The following is a 19,748-nucleotide window of genomic DNA, read 5'->3' on the forward strand; positions in this document are numbered from 1 at the left end:
GTTTGGAATCTTAATATAGTTCTCACAAGAATACCCCCCCACCTCTGTTTTTTATCACTTCACTCTTACCCACTACATTTCAATTCCTGGAAGGTACCTTACCCTGTAGCCATCAGGAAAGTACCTTACCCTGTAGCCATCACTTCCTTTGGTGAGATGCATGCTCTTTCCTCAGAAGAGCCTTTCTTCCTAGTCCATTATGATCGGGGGTTTTCATTACCAATCCAACATTCCTCCCTAAGGTAGTCTCGAGTTTTCTCCGCCAATCAGAAACTGGAGCTCCCAGACTTCTTTACAGGGATAGTAGCCGAACAAGCTCTACATACTGTAGTTGTCAAGACAGCGCTATATTGACAGAACAAAACCCGTTCGGAAGACATACCATCTCTATGTCCCATTCCATGCTGCACAAGGGGTGCACCATTTCCAAGGCAGGTGAGGGATGTTGGCAGATCAAGTGCATACAGACCTGCTATGATAAAGAAATAGAACACTGACCATCACCCCTAGACCTCCTTCCAAGTGGAGGGAAAAAAAAGGCGTTTAAGGCTTTTTGGATAACTTACCACTATCTGATGTCTGTAAAGCAGCTACTTGGTCCAGCCCCCCATACCTTTTCCAAACACTATTGTGTGGAGGTCCTGGGCAGGCAGCAAACTGAGGATGGCCTGGCTGTCCTACATACACTTTTTAAGTCTTCTGCAACATCCTCAGGCTAAGCCACTACTTTTGGGAGAACTGCTTTTATGCATAGCATGTGTATCTGCAGACACACATGCCACAAATGGAAAATGTTACCCTGTATGCATCAGTTTGTGGCATGTAGTACTGTAGATTCACATGCTCCTGCCCTCCCTCCTGGTCGCCTGCAGTTGTTGCAGATATTCTTTCCTTTTGTTATCTTTAATACCCTGCTTTGCATGATCATTACTGTATCTCTGTTCCATCTCAGTCTCGTCCTCCGTGCGGGGAATAAACAAACAATGGAGCTGATGCGCCTTACAACTAATAGGCAGTCACTCATCCTGTGACTTGAAAAGACTTCCTTCGACGAAAAACAAGTTCAACTTGTCCAAGCCCAACAATAGATTGCGGAAGTATGGACAGCATATGAATCTACAGCACTACATGCCACAAACGGATGCTTGCAGGGTAACCTTTTCCTTTCTTGAGCGAGTATCTCCTTTGTGGTTCTGGCGTTAGCCTAGACAGTTTGATTTTAATCAAATATATGCATAATTTAATTATAGGGTATTTTATTCAGCCCTCTTCATCCATTAGTTTGTTGTATCGTTCATGTTCTCTTTCACCCACTGCTGCATTCAGTATGGGGCAATGGATCGGCTCACTTCAGCTACTGGATAACTTCGCTGTGGGATGGCATTCTGCTCTTCTCACACTGAGCACATCTGCACGCTCAGCAGTTCGCTTCAGTGCCAGGGTCTACCTGCTATGACAAAATTGATGTTCCTCTTCAGTGAACATAAATGCTAAAGCCTTGGCGCACTCCTCTCGTATCAGTGAGGGACAGGGAGTCTTGTGCAGGAAGAATTCTCTGGATACAGGAGATATCTCGTAATATTTTGAAAGGACAGATCTCAAATTCAAATGAAAGATTCAAAAGTGACTCTTGTGGACAATTCATTGATTTTATCTGGGGCGAAAGTACAACTGGGACTACGGGGTAATTCCAGAACGCATTCGATATTGGCCGTACAGCCCCGAGGAAGTGGTGGGCTGAAATCGTTTTTAGAAGACCATCAGAATATCAATATTATTATTGACTATATAATTTTGTACAAGAAGATTTATTTTGGCGTGTTCTTGAGTCTGGAATATTGTGCACTTAGATAAAAAAAATGGGGGAGTAGGGTGACTAGCCCCCCCTTTTAGATAGGAGTAAGTTAAAAATATTACGGGATAAGTGAGTGGCAGAACCCTATTAAACTGCCCCACAAATTGCACAAATACCAAATGAACTGGCAGACAAATATCACCCCTGTGGCGATTGCAGCACATCAGTTTACCAAACGTCACATTTGTAGCAGGTGTGTTTGCTCGGCCTACCAAACAAATATTACAAACCTGCTCTACCCATCTTCCCCAAACACATGTCGAATACATCATGTGCATCCCCTTTTTCCCATGCTCTATCTTACCAGGAATGTGCCCAAACTACACCTGAATGGCAGGAATATAAACAACTTGTATAATAAACATAAGTGCTGAGAGCCTCTTATAATAATTAATGGAAATTACAATTGTAATGACCCTTTTTTTTAATTTGCTATATCTGATTTAATATTTAATAGTATTGGCTGGAATAGCACCTGACAGTAAACAGTGATCAGCTTTTTTTTTTTTTTTTGGGCGAGATGGATTGCCATGCCACTGTATTAGGGGTTTGGCATGTTTGACCACGCGTACCCTAAAAATGTGTCAATACTTCTTTCTGGTCAAAGTACATGGATTAAAAACACAGTGGTAACTTGTTGTGGTTTGTTTGTTTATTTTCTTGACGTGTACTTTTTTCTACAGACTTTTGCTTTCGTTCGTGCAAGGCAAAGTAAAGTAGGCGTTATGCGTTGTAGTGTGGCTTACTGCTTAACCCCTTCCATGCTGATGACGAGCTGAGCTTGTCATGAGCCACAGTGCTCATGACGAGCTGAGCTAGTCATGGCCGTTAGAACGCTCATACGCTGGGATAATTCCCCTGCTGTGCTGAGCGTTCTAAGGAAACGGGTGTGGCTGTGACAAGCTGAGCTCGTCATGAGCACACGAGCAATGTGGCTCATGACGAGCTGAGCTCGTCAGGAGCACCGGGGGCGCTGTGCGCGCCCCCCAGCACAGCGGGGGAATAACCCACACAGTTAAAGGGTTAATGATTTTTCAGCTTTATGCTGTTTATTTTTGTTAGATGTTTTCAAAGGAAACATACCCTTTTCATAAACTGAGTATAGCAGTGTTTTTGTAAGCTGGCGTTTCTAACGGTATTTCTTTAATAATGTCTATGAAACGGGTGCAGCAAGGAGGTTACTTAAGGTGCCAGCTTTTTTCTTTGGAACAAAGCTATTAACCATAGAACTGTCCTTTGTGGTATTCCTCTTTTGGTAATACACAGCAACCTTCTCACTGGTTACACAGATCTATCTTTCTTATTATCAATTGAGAAAGTGGAGTTTTTTATGCACCTATAAAGTAGATTGTTAAATATTCACAATTATCTGAGGAAAAAAACTATGGAGTCAAACAGTTTCAACTCTGTCTACTGCCTACGACATGTGTTCTGTCCCCCCCCCCCCCCTCCCCCCAGGAAGCATAGCGGTTTGGAATGGATAACCTAAAAGCACTTTCTTACTTACACAGCTCTTAGGGACACCTGTAACGACAGAATCAAGCGTTGGACCACACTGCTTTAGAGATGATTTCACTCAAGAACTGTCCTTTTGGTTAGCCCCGTCTATGGCCTTAAATATCAAAGCCATACCTACTGGTTGCACAGATTTCTGTAAGCTCCAGGAGTACAGAGCTATGTCATAGTGCCCTTTTGTAATTTCACTTTAAAACTCCAGTAAACATGTTTTTATTAGAAAGAAGACCAGACAGATAGCTGTCGTTTGTGTATACTGCTTCTAACTGAGTTTACTTTACTTTTGCAGCTCTCGGAAGAGCAGGTAATGGTATTGCACAACTCCATCATACCCATAATTTTGTCCTGAGAAGGCTGGAAACCTTAACCAGCCTATTCAGTTGTTGCCTGTAGATTGGTATTTGGGATAAAGCACCCTCTTGTACATAACTACTCTATAAGCCATTGTGGTGTACCGTGGCCATAGAGAGGTTTTTTGTTGATGAATGTGCTTATGCTGCCTGCATTTACCCATTTTTATGTTGTATCCCGACCGGATGGGTTTTAGGATTATGGATAGCAATGTATGAAACAGCAATACATGCATATGAAACATTAGCATTGTACAGCAAACACATCAGTAGCTGTTAAGGCTTGATCATTAAAAAAATCTTTCATGTAGTAACTTGCCTGCCTGTCATTCTGCATAGCTATTGGCCCAAAAGTGTGTTACTTGCACTGAGAGTCACTGAACAGAAGGCCCATTCTCCAGTGTTAATACTATATTTAGACATGGGAAGCAACGGTTTTCTGACTGCATTTAACAATAAAATCCTCTTGTAATAGGGAACCTTACTTAGGTGTGACCAGGAGTATTGTATGCCTTATATCACATGATAATACAATTACCCTTCCCAAACGCTCATTTAAATACTTGGCTTCTTGCTCGTTATGAAAAAAAATAAGCTTGTTTTGTTGTGAAATGTAGTTTAATACATCACATTCAAAAGCAACTGTCGTTAAGAATGTGTGGTAAAATACACAGACTCCTGTTTTCTTGTAATGAATGCCACGACGGCAGTAAATAAATCTAATAACATAACTTGATCCTTGTTGGATAATGGCCAAATATTAAAGGAAAACAGTTCAAAAATAAGTATCTGAAAAACGAATTAGATCCGTGATTAGGCAGCAGTTGCAATTCTATCAAGTGACCTTCCTTTTCATACGGTATTTTGGAAGTTGGCATTGTGACATCGGAACTCAACTATAATAACTCATTACAGTAGGGATGCGTTTTTTTTTATTACAGATCAGTAGGTATGTCACACCTAGGCTGTATTAAGAAAAATAAACTGACTGTTCTTTAATGCAGTTATTATTGGCTTCCACATATGGATATCTCTGCATCAGGGGACCAGTCCACTGAGCTATATTCGGTACTTCACGTTGCAATATTTGAGGTGGTGCATCGTTTAGTCTTTATTTTGAAAGGACACACTCGGCCAGGAGCGCTTTCTCGGCTTTAAAAATAAGCGCTCATGTAATCCAATTAAAACACAATGGGAATTTTTAACTTAATCTTGTTTTAATTGGGATTTGCTATGTTTGCCGCCAAGTCTGATTTCCTTGTCTAACTCCTTTTACTTTATATTTGTCGATGTCATGGTGTAGATTAGCACGTGTAATTTGTGTCTAGGCACCGGTGGGAAGCCTATTGTTGGCACATTATCTGGCCTATGGTAGGTCAGGGAGAGTTAGTGTAACAAAGAGGCCTGAAAGAGCTTCAGGTGAGCACAAAGGTAGCTGTGGTGCTTGGAATCAAGCCCGAAGGGTCCTGTGATTTCTGGATGGTACAATGGATCGCAGGCGATTGTTGAAAACTTTCCAAAGATGTGAGATTTAGTGATTTACAATGCAAAATACACGTGATATAATAAAAAATAATTCTCCATTATGAGAGATTTCGAAATAGTTTCTGGTCGGTATTCGAATGAGAAGTGCCGAAGCAGTAATAGCTAGCCACCACTATGATATATCAGTTTTTCGGTGAAGTTGTGCAGAGATCCCTTCCTTATTTGCAAATTAAAGATTGCGAGTAACCCAATTTACCATCCTTCGAAGGATGTAACACCTTGGATTTAAAGGGGTACAGCACAGCGCGCACCAAAAGCACTTTACTGTAACCCTGAAAAGGAATCTTGCAGATAGAGCTTTAAAGGGAAACTACAGAAGTGCTGGTATTCACTTGCAGAGTAACGGTTTGTACAAGAGAATTGATAGTGCTCCCCCCTTGAGGTGATGAGAAGTGTGGGTATTACCCCCTTCCAAAATAAAGTAATGTATCGTCTGCTTTTGTAACATGCCCACTTGGAATTTTCTCCACGTGTATCGCTACTGTTCCTATTGTGAAGCGCTCTGATACCTTCGGGTAAATTCCGCGCTATATAATAACGCATAAAATAAAGTACTCTGCATCGACCAATATCTACCCATTTCAAGCGTTGGTTTCCTCCATGTACGTTCCTCGCACGATCTGCCGCGGGGTTGTGCTACGTTCGCTGCGTAGAAGCCATTTGCATACAATGAATGAACGGAAACGTCATGTATTTGGGTCCGTGCTCCACTCGTGTTTCGAGGAGCTCGCGCCCACCTCCCACGCCGTCTGCGGCTCCAGTTCGAACCCACGGCGCGTGTGTGGGTTTCCCGTGCGTGGCCTACGCTGCGGGCGTGTCCCCGACTGACGTCGTCCAATGGGCGTCGGCGCTCTCCAAGGGGGCGTGGCTAGGTTTCTCCCAGCCCCTGCACAGAGCGGCGCAGCTGTGTCCGCGCCGTCGCTGCCTGCAGACCGGAGGGAGTTCCTTTCCTCACCGCTGGATTATTGGAATATAAAGGGAAAATGGCTGCTGGGTATACGCTGGACTGATGCACCGCTTCGGGTTGACACCCATGCTGGAAAGAGAAGCCAATAATGGGAGGACGCGGCCTGGAAAGCATTGACGTTTCCTCTGTGTTGTGTTCTTGACAGATCACCAAAGGACATGCAAAGCCTCCGGTGCAGTCTCAAAAGCAGGTAAAGGGACAGTCGGGGAGTGCAGCAAGTTTGCGATGTCTGCCTGCCTGTATAGCGGGCGGGGAGGGCCCACACACTTCCTTGTAACCATCTTCGTGCAGGTGTTGAACCTGTGATCTATTGTGTGATCTGCCCTGGTAGGGCTGATGGTGGATTTCTTCAGTGCTGGCTCGTGTTTCAGTGTTGACTTTGCTGCACTGTGCAATGTGATCCCGCATTGCAATACTATCGCAGCACCCCAGGGGGACGAGAGCTGTGCTTGTCTGAGAAGCGCTTCTTTGGCATCCGTGTAATCGAGTCGCACTAGAACATAACTATTTACAAAGTCCGTTTTAGTGACTGGTACGATTCAATCCCCAAAGTGTGTGGTTTATGTTTTGATATTGCTATTTTATTTCGGTTTGCACACTCCCTTATTACCAGCTAATTATCTCGTGCACATACACATTACAAACACAGCCATTCAGAGCCGCAACTTGTCATTTTGTACGTCACATGGAGAGTAGAGAACATGTCCACACTACACAAAGTATGACACCCACTAGTGTAAAAATATACATATTTGTTTATTTTATTTGGATAATCCAAGACCTGAAACCGTATATTTGCATAAATAAGCGGCAGATTTACTGTTTTAATCCTGATTGTGTTGGTCTTCAGCTGTTCTGAACTATGTTTGCTGTCATGGGTGTTTCAAATACCTCAGGCTTGTAAGGCGGCCCAGTAGGTTCAGCATTCGCTGCGGGTCACGGGTTCAAATCCAGACGGGGCCTGCCCAACCTTCAGGGGTGTCCTGAATTAATTTGATAACGACCTAATATCGGTTATTGTTGCATTGCTGATATGCCTAGTTGTGCATTTTTTTGTATAGTTGTCTTAATAAATAAAATGCAATTTGTCAGCATAGTTACATTCAGTGTTAACCTTGGGTTAATAGGAATGTATGTTTGCAAAATCTTTGCCCACCCGCCGATTCGCCTGTTCTCTGCTTCTCCGAAACATGAACAATATTATCATTGATAAAAAAAGCCTTTCAGAATGTGGACGTGGGAAAAAAATATTGCCCGATTGAGCGGTACCTGTACGTGCCTGGGGTGTGGTTGCCATGGTGATGATAGTAGATGGCTGTGTATGTCTGTACTCCACACATTTGGTGTTGATCACAGACGTGGACCGCTCGCAGTTGCACATTAATTAGAGGTTTATTGCAGAAAACTCGTTATTCACAGTGGGGCCCGACCATTGAACAGATTGTCTCAGGGGGATTAACAGCAAAATAGGGAGACACGAGGTGGAAATCCCAGCATCCAAATCCTCACATCGACTAAAGCAAGGTCATCGCACAAACATGTATTCATGGCGCAACAGAGATTGCACCATTAGAGCGGGGAATTAAAACCATGATTTCTATTAATAACCAGTCGTTTGGGGAAAACTTTAATCAACAAATGTTCAGGAAATTGAATATTATCCTTAATGCACTGGTGTGATATTGATTGGGAGGCCCAGAAGTTGCTTTTGAAATGCCTGCTGTTAGCGAATGGGAAAAAAAAACCTGCCATGTTTACTACTGATGTACTCTTGGGAATAGAAGAGACTGCACAGCAAGATGCTGCTCAGAAACCATTTTGACTGCTGAGAGGAAATCCTTTCTGTTGTCTGGCATTGCTCAATTATCTTGTAAAGCACTTATGATTCAAGTTGCAAGGCGGGGCGTGGTGACCAACTCTGGAAAGTAGCCGATTTTTAACATCACACCTAGATTGTAGGTGTGCCTGAATGGGTCATTGTCGCTTTTTGGCATGTAAGAGCTATTACATCTGTGGGAACACCCGATATTTAATTGGCTGCATTGCCTGAAAGGAAATGCGACAACAATCTTATGGCAGCAGTTTTAGTGTGTTTGAAAAGACCGAAGCTACACAAAACGTCTTGATTGAAGGGTAATTATCTGTTGCAGTCATAGACATCCTTTGTGAAAATGAATTATAATTGACGACTTGATGTTCTCGGATTGGCCAGTCCTGTTTTAATAAGATTATACTACCAGCCAGCACAATAATATATCATGCATACACTTCTCATTAACAGTGAATCATCATTTCTCTTTTAGTATAATTATCTGCTTTGATTTCTGTCAACAACATCTTTTAAGACTCCAAGGCCTGGTACACTTATTAGCAGTAATATATAATAGGCTTTTAACCACACAGGAACCATTATTATTAAGTCACCAGATTGTCAGACATAGTCTGTGAGAACATGTTAAATAGATGTATACATGAGTTAAGAAAAAAATATTGGTATTCTGATCAAAGAATATCCTTCTGATAGATTATAAAGATGCAGAAGTTATATATTTCCTTAAATGGGAACATCACCTTTCTAATCATTTTCTTTGGTCTAGGGCAACTTTGGTCCATTTCTTTGAGGTCCAGGTGCAGCTACAAAACAGAATTGGAAAACATTTACTTTCATTTTCCAAACACATGCTTTCTTGGCTGCACAGGGTATCTCCGATTTGCCTACACTACAGCTTGGTACTTCTACAAGAATAATAAAGGCAGGTGATAGATTCTCCCCGTGCTATTAGTAGAAAGCAACACATTGTGGGGTATATACACTTAAGATGGGCTTGAGGATTTATTTTCAAATATCGAAGGGTTGTCTAGCTGGCAAAAGAGCACAGAAATATTGCTGACACCAATTCCTTTTTAAAGCGCAAGCTTGAGGTTAGGAGAATATTTTACTTCGTGTAGATAAAATTCTAATAAGGTGGTAAATGGCCTTAACTAATTAGTAGGTTAGTGGGTAGCATAGTCCGATACTAAAACCCAACCATGGATACTGCTGGAGTCTGTCATAGCACTGATAAACTGCGTGTATACACTTCCAAGAAGATAAATGTTTGTGGAGGAGGGAAAACGGTGGAATTGTGGGCCCTTTGCACCAACAATCAAGGGCTCCTTTATTCGCCTCCCTGCAGTTTTATGCTCTTCTGTCCATCTTGTTCTGTTTTGTGTTTTAAGATGTATGGCTGAGGGTCACAGCAGCATTTCAGCAACTCCCTTTTATGTGTGTATTCCTTTTGGGGCGCCTCATTCAAACCGGTATTTTTAGAATGATACTGTGGCTAAACTTGCCCTGTCTGGCATATGGGGTTGTTTATATTGCATGCAAATGTGAAGTTAGTCACTGGTATTCCTTCCTTCATTTGCTTCTCCACTACCCAAAATTGCTAAAACCGTTCTCTTTGGAAGCATACATTATCTTAAAAACCCTTTCCCTTTCTAGTTGTTTTATGGATTCATGCTTTGCCAACAGAAGTGTTAGGTGCTTTTCTAATTAACCTTCTCAGCGCTGGACTCATATTTCAATAGTCTGCCCTTAATACAAATTTCATCCTCCTTTGTCCGAGATTGATTTGTGGGTCTAACTATGCCATCCCTATGCCAGTCACCCCATCCACTCTTTGGCACACTAGCCACTCTCCATGACTTGTTAGTCACTATCACATCAGGATTTAGATGTTCGCTTGGATTGTCCGCCTGTTGAGAAACTTAGACTGGTGAAAAAATATGAGGGGCCTCGGGATAGAGCTTTGAGGGACTCTTAACAATCAGGAAGTTGAGTGGAGGCAGGAGCAACAAAACATTGATCGTGATAGCTTAGAGAGATGCTAAGTGAACTACATATGTGTTGTAAAGTCTGTCAGGTTGAAGTGAGAATCAAAAGCAGTAGTGTATTGTTTGTGTAGGGCACCAGATATTCATTGAACTGATGCACAAAATCCTGTTTTACATAACTACAATTCTGGCTCATTAATATGCAACAGTGGGAGCACGCTGAGTTGTGCTGGTGATGCATTGGATCAGGCGTGTCCAACATAAGCACATGAGGGCTTCATCCAACCAGATTTTAGTGATCTTCACAAACAATGCATTTATCTGCAGTGAATATAGAGGAAATCACTTATTTAGTCTGGTTTGGAAGCAACTCTTCTCGGCTTATATTTGATAACCCTTTCGTGTAGATTAAGGCCAACTGTCATCAAAGAAACATTCATCTAACTAGAAGTTTCTTGTCATAAAGAGATAGCAGATAGTTGGAAGTTTTTGTAGCCTGTTTGTTCATTTTGAGTCCGAGGGGGCCAGTTATTTGAATCTCGAGGAAAAGGAGCCATGCAGGAATATGGGAGTGGTGTGAGACCATCCCCTTTTGCGTTGTACTCTTTACATATTGAAGTGAACAGGAGATATCTGGGGATAGCCTTGCAATCCTGCTAGCAAACTGTAGATAGCTTGAAGTGGTTTGTGTTGGAAGAACTTCACACTGCTAACTTCATTCAGAGCGAAGGGAAGGTGAGTCACTCTGTCTATATATCAAGTGGACTGCTCATTGATTTTGACTAAGGCCCTCTATTCATTTTGGGTACTGCTTAAAATTCTGTTATGAGACTTAAACTCCATTGTCGTGCACCTAGGATAGACACATTTAAATTCCCAGAATACTCGCTTTCCAATTTATTTCCTTTAATAGATTCAAACATCTGTTAAAACACTTAGAATTAAAGTTGCAAGGCAGGGTGCGGTGACCATCTTTGGCTATTAGCTGATGTTTAAAATGACTTCTTGTTTGTGGGTGTCCTGGAATGTGTCACTGTTGCCTTTTTGGCTTGTAACCGCTATTAAATCCTTGTGAATAACTGACATTTCATCGGCTGCATTATCTGAAGGGAAATGCAGCAAGCGTGTTGTGGCAGCAGGTTAGAGTGTCGCACTCCAATTACTACCCCCCTTAAAGGAAGCAAGGTACTTAGCGTCATTGAGGTCACCGCAAGACGCATCCCCATTTTAATCACAAAAATGCCCTTAGGGAACCCTTTGTTGCCCATTTTATATGCTTAAATAATTAACTATTGCCACTTAGTGGTAACTTGGAAATTTAAAAACACAAATGTTTCTATTCTCAATTTCAAAATAATAGCGTCTTTTACTGTGTGTGGCAGTTGTTTATATTCCGCAGGAAAAATCGCATGCCGCTCTGCTAGAATGGATTTGTAGCGGACACTGCTGGTGGCAGATCCTGCTCATGGAATTGAAGGATTTGAAGCAGACAGTGTCACAAACAACATGGGCAAATTTAGTGTTCTACTAGGAGTGCAGAGCAAGGCATTTAACTTGTTAGTATTTGGTGCTTTAAAAGTGGTTGGTTCTTTGTGAAGTATTGTTCATTGAGTGTTAGGTTCTGGTTGTGTAGCAATATTTCATTCAAGTCTTATGTACAAATAGGCATTTAAGATCAGTCCCATTTAAATTCAACATTGACTTTATTGTTTAAGGTATTAATAATCATGGTGACCCTGATACTCGCCACATGTTCTTTTTTTTGCATATGAAGACTGTATGAGTATTTCCTTAGCGTTTTCCATACCCCTTATGAAGAACGCATTTTCTTGATAGTTGAGTAAGTAGCTACTCGGTAGGTATAATTTCATATGCAACTTTGTAGCTCTGATCATGTCATGTCATCAACTTCCTGGGCATCCTTCGGGTGTATGATTGAAAGCGTATTGCGTCTAGGTTAGCCTATTGTGGAAAAATATGTGCTTTGAGTTAAGATTAGAGACACGTTATAATCTTTGTGGTTGAACAGGGTGAGCATTAGTTCTCAAATGAAGGTTGGACTATTGTTGACTGTAGCATACATTTTCTGTGCTTTGGAGAAGTTGTGTTCCCAAATAAAATTAGGGATGGGATGTTGTTGATAGTGAAGGATATGTCACAAGTGACAAATGAATAAAAAAAATAAACTGCTACTGAGTAGACAGATAAAGGAAAACTATCAGTAAATTCTACTCTGAGTATCACTGAGAAATCGAATCTAGCACATCTATTTTTCGTCTCATGGTTATTGTGACACTTTGTGCAGCAAAACATGGCTTATGATGATCACCTCGCTAGTGCTTTATAGTGGCGCATTGCTCTTCTACCCACATGCGGAGTTCTGAGATGTCTGCGCACTGTTCACTGACCTCATCTGCTATGCTGCGGGAAACTTTTGGCTTCCTCTGTGAATAGGAGCAGCTATGTGTATATCCGGTATCTCTTTGACCTGAGTGAGCTGTGGTGAGACGGATACCTGTGGAAAAGGAACAGTTCTAAACCTGCCTACCCCCCCCCCCACACACACACACACACACAACCCTACCACTAGGTGCCTTGCTTGATGATCCATGCAGGACCATAATCCACAAACAGTAATCCCGCTATTCAGGTGGAATCTCCTAACTAGTAGGCACAGACCGTGCTGGAAATAGGAAAAATATTTTTCGAACCACAAAATTAGAAAGGTGGTTTAGTGGAGTTGGAGGCAAAGGGCCAATGGCAGAAATGGGGCTAGAGTTAGGAAGGCTATCGTCTAGAGGGTCAGATCCTGTGATAGCCCATGGTTTGGAAGTATTATTGCTTTATCATTTAATTTTTTTGCCAACTCTGCCCTCTAAATATATTGACAAGAACAATATGATAGTAAAGCTGTTTTTGTTTACCTTATTGATCACAACAAGACCTTATTTTCAGACCGCAGATTACTCATGCTATCAATATGTATGTGTATCTAGCGAATTTGCGGGTATAAAAAGTAGTGTAGGAAGTTTATGTTCTTGCTGCAGATATGTATGCGTAATCTCAGAAAATAAATCGGAGGATTAAGGTGCCAGTTGCAAACACTGTGTAAAATCTGGAGGTCAAAGGGTGATGTATCACCTAAATAGGGTGATGGGATACTGTGGTTTCAGAGTTTGGATGTGTAAACTGTTGGTCACAAGTTCTAATTCTGGTAGGATAGCTCAGTGGGTTCTACGTTTCTTCAGCTGTCTGCGCGTGACCTGAAAGTCTGAGGTAAAAAAGTCTTAAGTGACCACCCTTTTAGCTGTAACTCAAATATTTTATTCTCATATGGCCCTTAAAATGAGTTGAGCGCCTGATTTACAATGACGTTATGAAGTACCATGCAAAGTATAAATGTTTTTCCTTGAGGACTGTTCCTGGGGTCCTGATGTCTGGCTTTGTATTCAGGATACTTCACTGAATACGTTATTCGTCCTCGAAGTAAACACATGGAGCCTGAGCACACTGGCTTGGAAGAATTTCCAATCCTCCATTTTCCCTGCAGGCTGTTGCTGGATACTACACTCAGTCAAGTGCTGCAGAGTTCCAGTAGATTGCATGCTGAACCAGGACACAATCTGGGTGATTCATTGGGCTGGGCTGGAACCTAGTGTAGCCGTAAGAATAGCATCGGGAACCAAATCTGAACAATTCCCACTCTGAACATTAGATGCCATCACCCTTGCCCGGATGTGCTCCCATCGACAACCCCCTCTCTCCTCCTACAGGTGGTCTTGAGATAGGAGTTTCTGTTTCGTGCAGCTAAAGATTTTGCAATAGAATGTACTATTCACAAATGCAGGTGCCTGGATCTGTATAACTTCCAATACTACCTGCAGTGACTACACCATCTGTTCTCCATTCTTTCTGGCAGTGGCCACTGTTCGTGGAATTCTAGGTAAAGGTGAAAGATAGCTTGTGTGTGGCTTTAGGGGTTCCCTCTTATGTTCTCTGAGAGGACTGCAAAATTAGGTATATGAAAGAACAGCTCTCACTTAAGACTCATGGTGTCACAGTGGTAATCGCACATCTTTGGTGTAGCAGTCCCTCCCCTGGGTTGATGCTTGGCTTCATATATGGTCTGGTGTGTGATGCTGGAAATGGTGGAAGATTCTGCCTGTGGTTGTTCAAGGAAATCTGAAAACGTTTTGGGTCCCTAGCTAGAGGACCAAGGGGTACAGAGGGCTTACAAATTGAGACTGAACAGCTTCCTGCACATTTCAAGACTGCCCTTTTCCCTTTAACGTGTTTTTTTACATTTACTCTGTGTTTGACTAGCAATATCTCATATTGACTATCTGTAATTCTTATTGCGGTTTTTAAGGTTACTTTTTCCTTTTGTGAGTCACTCCGTTTAGAGGGATCTCTGTCACAATGCAGAACATGATTCCTATCCGATTACATGTATTTGTTATGTTCTTTAAGATCGGGGAGGAATCAATAAAAAAAATTGGGGAACAAACCAAGCTTCCCTCATTGTAGCTGCCATATGAGTTTCATGTTCGCCTCAAATGGGCTAACTTTATTCATGATGACATCGACAGAGTCCCTCTGACATGAATCTCTTATGTGAATATGATACACTGTGCATCTCAAACAGTATCGCATTGTCTTTGAGTCACGTCCAGCACCAGAGAATGTAGAAGTAGAGCTTCTGCGTCTTCCCCTAACCGGTGTGGCAGGAAGTCAAGCACATAGACGCTAGAAGCTCTTAATTTATTCTCCAGAACCTATGTCTCGTTTTCCAGGCTCTTCATGGCAGTTATTGCTCCTCCTTAAAGTCACAGTGCTACACCAGTTCTTCATGATTGAATGAGTTTGCGTCTCCTGTAATAGAACTGGTGCCCTTCAATCAGGAGCCTGGGATGCTGGGCCCGGTGGGGTTCAAGTGGAGGGTGGGGTTGGCAATCCATCTACAAGTGGGAGCCCATCAAGGACTGCACAATTCCATTTAGGGAATTAACACGCCCCACTCCCCCTGGGTCTTGTCCGCCATGCCCAGTCTTGACAATCATTGTTTTAAACAGTCAGAATCTGACTTATGGAGAGGTTTTGGAGATGTAGTCATGGCTGCCACCGTAGTTATTTTTTTGTTCTTCTTTTGTTCTTCATTCAGTGTAACCTAAATAAAAGGTGGAATCTTCATGAGGCATTGAAAGTGCAAAAACAGCATCTTTGCTAAATGCAGTGCTTTAAGTGGGCCAGGGCTGAGGTCTGGTAATGTAGAAAAAACACAGATATTGATATAGGTGTCTACTAGGTCCTCTATTCTTGTCCTTCACTGGCTTAAGAGAAAAACATATTTCTGCTGGTCTGTCAGACTAAAACTGCAGTTCAATATTGCCACAGGTCACATTGTATGATAGATGGACGTAGCAACTCAGTGGCGTTCTTGCTTTATACTTCCAGCTTTTCCTTCTTTCACACAATTAGGGAGTTATCTTTAGACTCGAGCAGGGCAGCTACAAGTGGTTCTCCAGTGTATGACGGGCAAGCTGGGTGCACCTGTGAAGTGCGTGCTAAGGGTCTCTAAAGCCTATCAGTTTCATTCTTTTTCAGATGTCTCCAAGATCCCTGCTGTCTGCTTTGACGATCTGCTGTAACTGCCTGTGTCCTTTATGCCTAGGCTGCTGGCCTGGGCCTGGTGCACAAGCATGTGCCTCGTGCATGAAGTGCGCATGCTTTCATCGACCCTGCACGCTATGAACAATAGTACTTTGTAACAGCAGAAGTCTCAGAATAAGTTTTATACAGTTCTGTATTGTTATCAGTTTTATATTTTTACACATCTTTTGCATTCCTAAACTACAAGCAGAGGCAGCTTTTGATACAGGATACTGCACTATTCATCAGATTGGGGCTGTAGCATAATATGTGGTCATTTTGTCACCCATAAACCTTTTAATGAAAGCTTGGTAAAATTGAATATGAATCAACATCAGGTTGCTCACTTTTCAGTTTGACTCACTGTTTTATTTCTTGTTTCCCAGGATCATAATGCTATATAAACTGCTAAACATCGCCATAGATTCTGATTCTAGTTATTCTTTGAACAAGATTCAATTTATGAATTTGCCAAACCGAGGATTCTGTTTCAGATCAATGCATGGCCTGTGTAATGCTTGGTTAACGGCCACACCTCTAGTAGGACATTCATAATTAAACTTCTTATGCAACACCCCTTTTATAGCCTCCTCCAACACCCAATTTTTTGTTGCACTTAAAGTATTGGCTAGGTGAGTTTGATGATAGAGTAGCATAACCTTGAACTAAGGAGTACGGTGAATGTTTATTCTGATCAAATCTGACCTAAGAAATTGTTTTTGGTCCATTTCGTAGATTAGTCTAACCTAGAAGTGCATGATAGCCATTCACCTTTTATACAGTAGAAGAGAAATCGTGGTAAACAGCTGAATTGCAGTGTAGCACATAGGCTGACACATCGGTGTTGATGATCCTTTATTCAAACAGTCACCGAGATGGAATTTCTTTGTCTACGAGGAAAAGAGAAATAGCGGATTCTAATTTATCAACCATCACAATGGATTGTATAAAAAAAACAGTGGTAGTAGGAGGCCAGTTAAGTGAATCGGCTAGATAGCCATTGGCCTGTTTTGTGGTCTGTTTTGTCTGCCTCAGTCCCCCTGTTATTTTCTTGAGTCTTAATAGTTTTAACCAATTGATAAAAAAAACTTCTAACCATTATAAAGTTTGCAGGCATTTTGCGTACATGCCAAATCTCTTTTGGCGTCTTAGGTGTACAATGCTAACATCACTTACCAGAGTCCTTATAAGATCTACAACTACTCTAAGGCGCAAGGCCAACTTGACCTCAGAATATATTGACAATCTGTCATCAAAAGGAAACTGCCAGAGGCCTGCTCTCTGTATATTTACCTATTTCCCCAACATCTATCTCAAAAGAGGGAGGAGGGAACCAATCTTCATCGACTTGTCTCTTTACACACCAATTTAAACAAGTCTTCCCCAACCATGATTGTTATTAGTAACTCAAGATACCCCTTCAACTCCTTAAAAGATTTTGTCTTGGTGACTTAAAATCCTGGATTAGAATCGAGCTGGGTCTTGCTTTGTGCCAGCTGTTTGTTGGAGGTCATATCAGTTTCTGAACTTTAATATTTTGATGTGAAAGCTTGATGTGTCTGTTCTGGTCCTTAAAAAACAAAACAAAAATAAAAAATACAGTAGATAACCATACATCCGGACTAGCATTACTGTCGGAGGTTTGGAGGGGGTGACACACATTTAGCCTAAGTATAATTTACTTAAATAACTTAGATGGATTGATTTTGAACTTGCCCACAAGTAAGAAAAGAAATGGCATTGCGCTTGGGGCGGTGAGGTAAACCTCCCTGTTCGTAATAAGCAAGTGAAATCCTGCAAATGGAAAAAGATTTGTGATTCGCTGTTAGAAAACTGACAGGCTTATGATGCACACCGGAATGACTGACTACTTTATTTATGTGTTGATCATCTGAAAAGGGTTTAGACCGCATTCTTATTAGATTGCCTTGGAGATGTAATCGCAAGCCCCGACTGGTTTCCTGGGTTCCAGTCGGTACAGTCCTACACATATTTTCTTTTGCAGTTTTTGATTGACACACCCGTGAGAGGCAGGCAGTGATATAATAATGTCTGTGGCCGATTGTTTTTTTTTTTTCAACACCACCGTGCCACTTTTTAAAGGACTTCCGAAACTTGGGCAAATGTTAAATAATAGCAGTCCGGGCCCAGTGGTAAGAGTTTCCAAGATCAATGCTAAAATAGTTCATACAGTCTAGTTTATTGTATCATTTGAATTCTGAGATTTGTAGCCCTTTCATTACGTGATCAAATCAGGATTGCAAGTCCCTGAACGTAAAGAGAAAAACAGTGAATTTCTGATTTGCTCATGAATGTACATATGGGACTCTTGAGAGCTCAGCTGGGTTACAAGGTGTGACCTGAAGTGTGGAGATGCCTTTTCGCTCTTCGTGTTTTGAGACCAGCCTTCGTGAGATTCAAATCAACTATGTATGCAGGCTGTGTACCTTCAGGCAAAACTTCAGAATAACAAGCAGATGAGGTCACTCTTTCCCTGTCTTACTGTAGACCAACAAAATCTTCAACAGTACTCCCAGCGCTATCTTGCGAATCCAAATTTATGACATGCTTTACGTTTTTGTTTCATTTAAAGCTCAGAACACCAGTAATATTCATGCCAGAAGGAACAGTATTCATAAAGCTAAAGATCCAATTTGCAGCAATGACCTAATTCCAGCAACATATGGGCCTGAATAGTTTGAAAATGGTGGTTAAGAAATCAACAAAGCTATAATTCATTAAAGCATGTGATGTTGCAGACATCTTGAATTGAATAAGCAACATTAGCATATTCCTTACAGTAATGCCAATATGAATTGGAATTCACAAAGAGTTCTACTAAATCATACCTGGATAATAAGCAGTCTTCCAAAGGGACCATTTATTGTGTGGAAAAAAAATCATGTTCGCTTTACTCAGTCCTTCATCACTACTAGTCACCAACCATAGGCGTTTGTCTAATGATGTCTGCTTGGGTTTTGAGACTCCTTTTGATACCACCACCTAACTGCCCTTTCAAAATGTTGTGCAAATATATTTACTGGCAATAAATGCATTATAAATGTTTGAGTGAGACATATATTTTTTGTTAGGTGGGAAATATACTTACAGCAGACTGTCATGATCTCAATTGGCACATGTATTCCAATATTCAAATGGGTCTAGTCCGGGGCATGGCCAAGCCTAAGATGGTGCTGGACGCTTGAGCTGGGAACACTCGCTTGGGATTGGACTGCCCGTCTCTATAGCGACACTCCTCAGGACGTCGACATATAGCCGCGGTTCGGCACAGCACCTGAGGAGACCTCAGCATGGCCTGAAACTCCTGAGGGCGTGGAGACTGCAATGTGTGGCCAACTGCTACTGCGCGAAGAGCAAGATGGCAATGCCTTGAGGATCTCTGGCGCATAGGCTTACTCTCCCTGCGAGAGTGAATTCCACGCTCACAGCAGCCCCCACAGGCATTTTCAGAGCGCTAGGACTACAGGCATCACTCTGTCTTGATTTGGTGTGCTGGACAACTACAGCCCTCAGCTCGGAGCCCACGGAGGTGCCAACACATGGCTTCCTGGAGGAGGGCCCTTCTGCCGGGGCTTCTGCGTGGAGACCCGTCAAGAGTGGGTTTGAATGGGTAGCAGGGGGAATACAGTGCCAAGTCCCACGACTACGGTGCAGCAGCTGACCTACTGACCGGCCCAAAAGAGGAGACTTCTGACTGCCTGATACTCCAACGAGGAAGACATGGCTTGTGGAGGGACTACCCCACACACAGTGAGCTAACCACTGAGAGATCGATGAACATTGTTGGGAGGGGGGGGGCACTGGAGATTAATGTCTTTCCCCTCGCCAACTTGCTAGTGAGGACGGTGGTCGGAGGACGGAGGACATAGCAGTTACCTTGCTGCAAGTAAGATACCTGTGGGGCTGTAAACTGGGAGGGGCAGAGAAACGGTGAATTGGAGCTCGTGGGGGAGTCGCCGTGCCACACCGCACAGCAAAAGGTCCTTCACACCACTGGGACTAGATGGCATCAGCCCAACACCAATTTGGG

The 19,748-nt window shown here is 42.3% G+C and overlaps 1 protein-coding gene across 4 annotated transcripts in view; it reads left to right on the forward strand.

The window, feature by feature from the left end:
- DAAM1 (dishevelled associated activator of morphogenesis 1) overlaps positions 1 to 19,748 on the forward strand; it is a 679,460-nt gene that overhangs the window by 277,721 nt on the left and 381,991 nt on the right. For 2 of the 4 annotated variants that reach the window (XM_086938201.1, XM_086938203.1), the window contains exon 1: positions 6,136 to 6,422. The exons of the other annotated variants lie outside the window; for them this stretch is intronic. The gene's annotated coding sequence lies outside the window, so the exon portion shown is untranslated. Of the gene's footprint in view, positions 1 to 6,135; positions 6,423 to 19,748 lie in introns of those variants that run through there. 4 annotated transcript variants of the gene reach the window in all.

This window comes from Lissotriton vulgaris, chromosome 9, assembly GCF_964263255.1.
Source record: "Lissotriton vulgaris chromosome 9, aLisVul1.2, whole genome shotgun sequence".
NCBI classification, from domain to species: Eukaryota; Metazoa; Chordata; class Amphibia; order Caudata; family Salamandridae; genus Lissotriton; species Lissotriton vulgaris.